This window comes from Micropterus salmoides, unplaced genomic scaffold (genome assembly GCF_014851395.1).
Source record: "Micropterus salmoides isolate LMB-PRFRI ecotype aquatic unplaced genomic scaffold, ASM1485139v1 Ms_hic_scaffold_4733, whole genome shotgun sequence".
Taxonomy (NCBI): domain Eukaryota; kingdom Metazoa; phylum Chordata; class Actinopteri; order Centrarchiformes; family Centrarchidae; genus Micropterus; species Micropterus salmoides.
Genome location: NW_024044188.1, coordinates 1 through 10,843, shown reverse-complemented (window position 1 = coordinate 10,843; position 10,843 = coordinate 1). Strand labels below are relative to the sequence as shown.

The window sequence follows — 10,843 nt, the reverse complement described above, 5'->3', positions numbered from 1 at the left end:
AAACTAACTAACTAACTTAGTAATTCTAAACTGATAAAAAGCATCAGAAAACACCTTTTAAAAACTAAAATGCTGTTAAGATTCATATTGTGAACACGCGTATGTTTCATACACAAGCCAAACAGTAGGGAACAGTGATTTAATCTTTAGCAATGTGTTGTTTTCATAAACTTATGTTTCTTTGTAAAATCTCAATACACACATATAAGTAAAAGACAATTAAATACTACTTAAAGTACCTCAAAATTGCACTTGAATAAATGTACTGGGTAACTGCAAGATAGCCACCAGCAGTGCTGTCAGAGAGTGAGGCCTGACATCACACTATGCCCAGCACTTAGCTACTGTATGTAGAGTGAAGCTCACTTTGCTGTAAATGATGAATTGATAAACACATTGGGAAGCTTTACACATTATACACTCTAGAAATTTGCCATAAATTTAAAACCCTGAGCTACGTTACATATCACCCTGCTTTAGTAACAAATAATCAATGCCCTCAGTTCTGTTACCCAACATCTGTAAAGGGAATACAAGTGCCTAAAGCAGTGTGCAGAACTTTAATAATAATATATGAGTTATGAGTGCAGTTGTTTGTCTGACTTCTGTTGGCAGGTGAGGATTTAACGTGATATACATAAGCATCCCCAACAGAGTCTCATTCATGTGTCCTTCCAATCTAAATGAAATCACCAAGGCTGTATTTGAAAAGATCAGAGTATACAGCTTTCTTGTTTTCTCCCTCTCTTATACTTCAAGGAACCTATGTTGTATCTAAAATAATAGCAACAATTAATGCAAAAGTCAGAGAACCCTCAGTCATTTATCCTAATGCTCCCATGGTATTATAAACCACTACACGAGTAAATGAGACAGGACAAGGTGTCTTGACCCTCTGTCACTGTTGTGGAAATAGATTTGTCTTCTTGAAGCTTACTGTATATTGGAGTTGTACTTCTGGTAAACAATGAAAGCCACCAGAGTAAGACCAATAACTCCAGCGATTCCTGCTGCAACTGAAATAGTCAGCACGGTCCTGTTCATATTAGTCTGCTGAGCACCTGGGAAGAAAAGAGACACCAAGGATTGATTAGAACATGAAAAGCAATGTACAGTTCTTATACTGACGAGCATGATGGAAATTGTACAACAGGTTTATGTTTGTAGCTACAAATAAAACCCAACTAAACATAAAGTCTGCTCTGACTTTATGTGAGCAGTTTTATACTAGACAACTCGTTTCGTACTTTTCACCGGCAGTTCGGTTTTCACAGCAGCAGGTGAGCCGCATGTGGAGGAGGCTTTCTGTTAATTACCGATCGAGACCACCATGGTGTGAATGACATCAGCACCAACCGCTGTGTTCACTCTTGTTTCTCTGCAGGTGTAAATAGTGAGCGTTATGTCTTCTTCACTCCAGTGACCAAAATAAGCTACAATAGATAGCATCGTCTGTATTAAAGAGAAAACACAGTTATCTGATGTTCTAAGTGAATAAAATAACCCTGCCAGCCTTACTGGAGTCCCACAAATACTGAAGCGTTTAAACTTTCTCTCCCTCTGGAGAGTCGTGTGTGTCAGGGGCATGGTCAGGGGGAAAGCAGGCAGTGGACCAAACCTCTGAGGCAAGGGAGGGGGACTCAAAATGTTTCTAAACTTAAATGGGGCAATAAAAGTTTTTTGCATTTGTATTGTTTTACTACTTACACAAATATTTTAAGTATATATAGGCGATTTCCGCCTATGCTTCCAGCAGAGACTGAAGTCCTCTTGGATCAAAGCCCACCAACAAAGTGCTGACCTGTAACTTCTCTCCCCGGGACAGGCTCCAGCTAGAGGCCTCCGTTTCCCTTTATCAGGTGAGGATTCTTTGTCTGACCCTTAACTTTGGACAGATTACCTACTACTACATCTATATGGGTAACCAAATGACGTTGTTGTCCAATCTTCATGCCATGTGTTTTGTTGATAAAAATACAATAATACAGTGAGTGAACTCATGTTGGCAGTGTATGCATACCTCCAGATGTCATCAGATGCCCTGCAAGAGAAAAAGAAAAACCCTCAGTTCGTTCATGATCAAAAGAACCCCCTAGTCAACTTGACAAGTATGATTCAGGGTCTGTGTACTTGGCGCCAAGAGATTTTCATTTTGAAATAAAAAAACTAAAATGAAAAACGTCTTGTTTCCCAATTACCACTGGGACATGGAGAAACAAGGAAACAAGGAAAATAACCCATTTTTTGTTTTGATGTGAAAAGACAAAATAAGGGTAACAGCCTGTGATCTGAATTTCTTTTATATGCTTATAAATGGAAATTAGAATTTCAAATACGTGTGTATAAATCGCTTACTATTGTAAGCAGTAAGTGGTTGTATGCCACATACCTGGAAGTCAGGAGTTTGCCGATGTACATCTATGAGACGGACATAAATATGTTTGTATGTGTTTAATATGTTGATGAATGTGCAGGTTTTATAACAGAAAACAGAAAAAATGGGATGTCTTGTGGGATATAACCGCTGTGCAGGGACTTGTCAGGGACTTCTGTCCTGATAGACAACTTGAAGTTGTATTTTAATTTCCGATTTCCATCTAAAAAACACATCAAAGACAATCACATAACAAGATTGTTTTTCATTTTCCCTTTTTTAATATAAAAAAGTATGGTAACCGGAGAACAAGCTGTTTATCGTTTTTGTTTTTTTTCATTTCTAAATGAAAACCCGTTGGCCGCCAAGCACATGGACCCATCAGCATAAAAAGACCAATCAAATTCTCACCATTGTCTAGGCGGGTAGTGATGGGGCCTGAGCTGGTAGTGGCCATGTCGCTCACTGTGGTGCCCTGGTTGTCATTGACGCTGCGGCGCCTCTTTGAGCTGGTGCAGTTCTACAGGTGAATTGGGCGATTGTCATTTTGGTTAGGACATTGTTTATAAGCAATAATAAAGTACCCAGAATTTGAGAAGTAGCAGTTAAATGAAGAACACTGCTGTTTGCCATACCAGCTTTCCATGAAAATACACTAACTACTGTACGTTAAAACTACATCTAGATCCATAGCAAGATATGATTTGTGCAGCCCAGTATCCCAAGCAATCATGTCCACATTGGACAAATCTGCACCGCACAATTTACATCTAACACAACTGTTGAATGGAAGAAAGTGTGCCCTAAATATCCATGTAGAAAGTAAGGTTATGGAAAGTGGGCCTGTCTGACATTCCCATCCCATAACCAACATCTTTCTATAACCTTAACCAATCTGTAGCTGTGATGTGTAGATACTGTAGAAATGTAGAATTTTAAAAAATGGACAGTGCAGAATACAATATCTAAATTATTGTTCACAGAAATATTTGAATTTGTGAAGTGTTGCACTAGAGGAGGCAGAATCTGACCTGAATGAGGTTGGGGCAGAAGGACTTTTCACAGAGCCTGGCGGCACAGTGTATGTAGGTAGAGAGAGTTGCATTTGTGTTTTGCACAAAGCGGAAAGCCTCGAATGAGAAGCGGGCTTCCTGCCGCTTTCCGTTGACCCCCATTATCATCTGGCTATCCCGGGTACACCTTGAGGAGAACAGATTTGTCCCGTCCTTTAGAGTTTTTGACCAAGTTTCAGTCTACCAAAAATTCTGATATTCTTGTGTTGGGAATTCTTGTTTGCAAGTCAGCTTTTATTAGAGAAGAATGTCTCAGGAAGCTCAGCAGTGTTCACTGAAGCCCGGTCGGGGGGAAACTGTCAGTCAGTGAACCGAGCAGACAGAGAGGAGAGACTGTCTTACTTATTGTTTTCGAGTAAATAGCTCTCTCATAAATGGCATTGTTCCATCCAGTTTTAAACATGATGTGGTTCAGTCTAAAATACTGGAGAAGGTTGTTCTTCCTCAGCTCCATTCATTTTCACTTTCAGTCAGGTTCCAGAGTACACCATAGCACAGAAACAGCACTTCTTAAAGTACTGAATGATTTCTGGAAATTGTGCTATCTCACTTTTTCTTGACCTTAGTACTGCTTTCGATATGGTAAAGGTATGATCTGTACAGCGCCATTCTATTTTTTCTACCACTCAAAGACGCAATTTGGTGAGATGGACACTTCGACCTGCAGAATGGAGGAGCCAGGGAACCACCGGTCTTCCAATTAACGGGCAACGCGCTTTGACTCTGGAGCTGTGGTGTCTGGATCTGTGGTTGCGAGTCACCTGCCACCCCCATGTTCATGCTCAACCCCTATGCCGCAATTATTGTGACTAGTGCTATTGTTATTATTATTGTTATTATAATCATTAACATTACGATTATTATCATAAACTACTAAATTTCCATCATTATTCATTCAGTTTGTACCAGCACCTCTACTGTCTGTACCTCTGTGTGGATACTGTGTAGGTGAATTGAATTTTCCTCCTCAGCTACAGCCGCCCCTGTTTTGATCATGTCATCCTCCTAGATCCCCTACAGCAAGTGGTGTTGCTCCACAATGGACGGACTCTACGAAGGATAGAACCTTTTCTGTTAATAATGGAAATATTTCCTACTCTTCGGTCTCGATATTGGCCTCTCTTCACTGGTTACAGGTAAAATAGCCAATTTTAAGGTGCTGTTACATTTTCTAAGGCATTATATGAAATGGCTTTATTATACATTTTAGCTCTCCATACAGTGTATCACTCTTCCAGTCTCCTTAGATCATCAGACCAGTTCCTTTTTAGCCATTCCACAGTCCCGGATGAAAAGACAGGGATCAGGCCTTTTCGGTTGTGGCCCCAAGACTGTGGAATAAATTTCCCATTATTATCGGGCCTTCTATTTATGTTGTAGGTTTTATTGATTGTTTTTTTTAATTTCATAAATTTGTACAGCACTTTGTTATGTATAGGATGTTTTTGAATGTGCTTTAGAAATAATCTGACTGGACTTATTTCTGAACATCTTTCTCTAAAACTGAGTCAAGTTGTTTCACGTTTCATCTCTGTAGGCATATAACTCACCCAATAAAGAGATCATAATATGTGGTGTTGATGGGGAAAGGCAAAACTGTGGCGTAACATCGGTCCAGGAGCACGTTGAATCTGCAAGGAGGAGTTTTCGGTATTAGCACAGATTGATAGATCCAGCCATATTTTCCCATTTTCTGTGAAAATTGACACAGGTAAAGTTTTGGAAAAAGTATCTAGAAGTTTGATTAGGTTGGCCTGTGCCCCTGGGTTAACATGCACACCAAACAGCACTATATTTTGCTACATATTTGGGGTTAATATGTACTTTACTGAGCAAATATTTGTAATGTTTAAGAATAAGATATTTTACAATTAGTATAATCAAGTTGATAAAACTTGTGTTAAGTGTGAAGTACCTGCTTGTGAGGTTGGACGCCTTCACTTCTGCAAAGATCCTGGTCTTTAGCTGCAGGCCTCCTGGAGGGATCTGCAGCACAGAGGAGTAGCTATTGTCCTTTAACAGAAGAGAGGGAAGGATGTTGTTTAGACTGATACATCTGCACATCCCACAGAAAGGGAGGGCCAGAGGAGCAGTCCTGCTGGTATGTCTGAGTTAAGTTTACTAATATGTTTTGTGATATTCCTGCCAATATATTACCTTCCTCCCTAGTGATTTTATTGTAGATAGTTTTAACAGTAAACTTAGATCAACCCTTGACTTAGTGGCACCTCTAAAACTGAAAAAGATAAAGACTATCTCTATACCTCCCTGAAGAACTGAGAAAACTAAACAATTATAAAGAAAATGCACAATAGCAGAAAGACGGTTCCGATCATATCTCACTGATAGAGAGAGAGAGAGAATTCTTTGTGTGTATTGATGAATCTCTATCCAGAAGACATAAAATGAATTGTGGTGTTTCCAACATTTAGGCCCTACCCTTTTTAATCTGTACATGCTGCCGCTTGGAGACGTCTTCAGGAGCCACGGCATCAATTTTCACAGTTGTGCTGATGACACACAGCTATACATTGCCCTGATGACCCAGGACCAGTAGATGCCCTTTTTAGCTGTTTTCTAAACATACAGTCATGGATGGCAGAACATTTTCTGCAGCTCAATCAGGACAAAACAGTATTTTAAAAAAGTATTGGTCATTGGTTCTGAATCTCAGATGGAGAACTCAAAACGAATCTGCGAATGCTGGCACTAAATCCCTGTGATAAGGTGAAAAACCTGGGAGTTATTTTTGACTCAGTTCTCAGTTTTGAGTCACATATTAGAAATATTTGTACGACTGCTTTTTATCATCTCAAGAACACTGCTAGAGTACGACCCTTTCTCTCTCAAGCAAATACAAAGACACTTCTCCACTTTAACTACTTTATAAGTCACTTAATGTTATTGGTCCAGAATACTCAGATTTGCTGTTACCTTATGAACCTTCTAGAATTCCTGAAATTATACTTTAATCTATAAATCAGGATTATAGACTGTACTGTTTACATTAAAGAAGAGGATAGAAATAAATCTTGGACTTATTTGTTTCATGCTTGACATTTTTGTAGTTGCATGTGATTTGATGTCCTCCTTCGCATAATGTCAACTGAACTTGACTAAAATAAACATGCGTTGATTCTCACGACACCTTCTTACCGAGTAAAGCTGCATGCTCAGTGTGCTGATGAAACTCCCATTATTGTCTTGGACTGCCAGGTTGACCCCAGACCTGATGGACAAAAAAATTCTGTCAGCAGCTGGAAATTACTAAATACTTACTAGTCATTACTAATCTATTGATGTGTCTCTCGGAAACCTTTAAGATAACAATCAGCGCCAGCTCCCCTCTGAGATCTTTATTTGTAAACAAAATAATAATAGAATGATCTGATAATGTATTTCTTCCAAAAACATCTAATTTTGGTAATAACATTAAGAGCCAAGCAAGACTGTTGGCTGTTGCTCTAACAAATGTCTTTTGTTTCATTATTATACAATATCATATAAATTGAATCAAAACATGTATTTTTGACATATCCCACTTTATCATATCATTATTACAGAATATTTCAGTGTACTGCAGATGAAGAATCTGGCTTTTTTTTTTTTTGAACAAATAAGAACGTAAGTTAGGCAGTGGTACTTTATGAAGAGCCTTTTAGGAGCTGAAAGAGCCGGCTGTAATTGCTGAGCATCCCATCACAGCAACGAGGTCATCTTTCATCTGATACACGAGGGAACAACGCACCAAGGCGAGATTCAAGCCCTGCTGAAACTAGACACAAGAGTACACACACCTCTGACAACACATAACCAAACATAATGTCTTTATACTGCCTTCCATACAGTCAAGCTGAACTGAGGTTCATTCATCTACAGTCCTCTTCACACAAACCCTTTTAATAAAAGAAATCCGAAACATGATTTTACCCCTATTTTCCAGAGCTCAACAAATTTCCCATCTATGCTGCCCAGTTCTAAGGGTATAATTTCACACATAGCCAACGTTTTGATATCCCTCATCATATACTGTGATTAGTTTAAGTCATTTAGTTTCCATGCTAGTAATGAACTAGACCTGTACTATTCAAACTGGCATGATTTGAAAATGCAATGGCCAGTGTACTGAAATTATTTTTGAGATTGATTTGAGTTAGCACTCTTCCACTTTAACTTTATTGTCCAAAAGAGACATTTACCTTGCAGCCTGGAAAGCTTATAGTTAGGGCTGGTTCAGGTGAGTCCTGAACCATCCCTTAGTTATGCTGCTATAGGCCTAGACTGCCGGGGGATTTCCCATGATGCACTGAGCTCCTCTCTCCTCTACTTCCTCTCCCTCTGTATGCAACCTCATCCCATTATTGCAAGTTACTAACTCAATTTCTCCCCTTTCTGGTAGTCTTGTGTTTTCTCGTCCCTCTCCTCTCTCCTCCTATCACTTCCTGCAGGTTTTCTGGCTCTGGAGCTGTGGAGTCTGGATCCGTGGTTGCGGGTCACCTGCTGTCCCCGTGTTCCTGCTCGACACCCTCTGCTACAACAGCTATTGTTACTAGTCCTATTGTTATTATTGTTATTATAATCATTAACATTATGATTGTTATCATTAACACTACTATAAATATCTGTACCATTTTTCACTTAGTCTATAGCAACATCACCTTTACTGTCTGTACCTCTGTGTGTATATTGTGTAGGCTGCCTCCCTCCCCTCTCTCTCCCTTCCATCCCTCTCTTTCTCTCTCTGTTCCTCCAAACCTGGTTTGGGTTTCTGTAAACAACATCATAGAGTACGGTCTAGACCTGCTCTTTTATGAAAAGCGCTCAGAGATAACTGTTGTTGTGATTTGGCGCTATATAAATATTAACAAGAAGTTAAGAATCAGTGACAGCATAGCCATCATTGCCCAACTTAACTATTAAAAATGGTTTAGACACCACCACAGTGGCCACCCATCGACTGATCATCAGCAGACTCCTGACTATTTCACTGTTTGATGACGAGGGAGATAAACCCATTTCTCACTTTGATGCTCTGAATTGCCATTTACAATTCTCCATACAGAGGATGGAATGGTAAATAGACTTTTGTTTATGCAGTGCTTTTTTTGGTCTTCTGACACTCAGAGCACTTTACAACACTTTCACACATTCAAACCCATTCATACACTGATGGCAGAGGCTGCCATGCAAGGTGCAGGAGCAATACAGCACTTCTTATCCAAAGCGCTTACAATGATACTCAGCTTACCCACACACCAACACTCACACACCCTCTCTGCCACCTGAGACACAGCTCTTTTGAGGGATCTGTGTCCAAGGTCAGCCAGTTTAACTTAGTCAGTTCTTCTACGATGCTCAAAAAAGGGAACACTTAATCATCACAGTATAACATCTTGTCAATCAATCAACCTTCAGGGATATCAATTTGTCCAGTTAAGAAGCATAAGTTATTGTGAATCAATGTCACTTGTTTTGGTGCAAATGAAAGTGGCAACAGGTGCACTGGAGAGGCAACAGCAAGACAATCCCCAGAAAGGGGCTGTGACACACCTTTTTTTAGGTACAACAAATCCAACGGGCTGTATTACAAGTATCCACTGTTCTCCCATACTCTATAATCACACGTAACAATGAGCTATGTGCTGTTCTCCCATTCTAACTCTGTATTTACACATAAACAACAAGTAATGTAAGGGGAAATATAAAAGGTATATTCTATTGTTTCTGTTTTAATTTCTGTTGCTTTCCTACTTCTCCTTCTTCTTCTTTTATCCTCCTCTGACTAAGATGCAAGTGACGACCACATCATGCTACCTCCTCTTTCTTCTGTGGTTTCTGGCAATAAAAGAAAAAAACAACACATACATTTTTTTTACTGGTTAAGTGCTGTAAAGTTAACTTTAAATTGACTCCACTACCACACATAAAACATGCCTTAATAATAGTTAGCTTAGCCTATGGCATTTTACACCGCATACATTAGCCTAGTGGCTAGCAGACCTTTCCTCTCCTCATAGCTTAAAAAATTACATGTATTAGGCTATAACATTGCTGTGTCTTACTTACTGCTTGTAAAGTCACTGCATCTCCTTACAAAACACCACGGTTGAATTTTCAGCCTGAACGTACGTTTTAAAACAGCAGCTGATCGTAGTGAGACCAACAAGCTGGTGGACTGATGAGTCATTTTCAGGTGGCAGAAGCAGCTCTGCTGCTGGGCGCATGATGTAAACACATAAGTGCAAGCCCTCCTGGAAGCCATAGAGATTGCGTTGCAGGCCCGCAGCTCGAAAGAAACTGTGGGAGATTTTCAACCGAGCTGAAATCGCCCCAAAAGAAGCGGGACTCCACAGACTTGACGATATTCAGAGGCAAACTGCCTGTCAAAAACAGTCATAGCTAACTAACAGTGTGGTAGAAAAGGTAAGAACAATCCCCTGCCTTTCCTGGCTTGGCAGTACGTCCTAATGAACAAACCCCCCCTGTGTACATAGTGTAAACGTGTGCACTTCTAAACTGCACATATCACTTACACTCTCATCTGAGTTTGGTTGACCAGGTACTGCAGTGGGTAGTCACAGGAGAACATGTACATCAACTTTGGGTTATAGGTGATGGCTCCTGTACTAGAGTCCTCGGAGTGGATACTACCTGAGATGTTGACTTTCTGGATTTAGAGAAGTCTGCAAACAGTCCGCCACCCACCCCCTGAATGAGCTTTGAGAAAAAATTGGTTGAGTAAGAATCTGTTGTGTGAGTGGCATCTGCTGGGTGTTTCAGGCGAAGATAACCTACTGTCAGCTTGGTGGAGCAGGCAACGATCGCTGCCTTTGTGATGGAGAAGTTGAATCTGAGAACAGGCGGGTCCACCGTCCAGTCAGCAATCCCTTTACAATGGTTTTTGCGATGTTGGGAGTTGAGGGCCAGCAGTGACTCGTTATATCCATTATAATATATGGGACACAGGAAGACCTGGAGGGCCACTGACTTAGAGCCACACTGGACCATAATGTCTGTGTTAACTGAACAGAGTGAGGATGAAACCAGAATCAGCTTTAAGTATTTGAACATGACTCACTGATCTCTCCGGAACTGACTTCTTAAAGGGGTACTCTACCTGTGTAACAAGAAGGCTCTATCTGTAGTGTACAGGACACACCTACTGTACTACATGACACACACCCTGAGATAACTTCCTAGAGTGATGTACTTATTTTAACCCAAACCTTTTTTTAACAAATTTCAAAAACTCCCCTCAGGAAGACAATGTAGTGTACCCACAGCAAAGAGCAACACCTTTAAGAGACTAAACAAATGACTTCTTATTAGATATTGACTGCTGCTGTTTTCATGATTGCATTTAAGATGTGTATTTATTGTAATTATTTTCACACTT

At 40.0% G+C, this 10,843-nt stretch overlaps 1 pseudogene; it reads right to left on the bottom strand.

Moving 5' to 3' along the window:
* Positions 1–878: 878 nt before the first annotated feature.
* On the bottom strand, positions 879–10,469 carry LOC119888078 (annotated as a pseudogene).
* Positions 10,470–10,843: the final 374 nt, after the last annotated feature.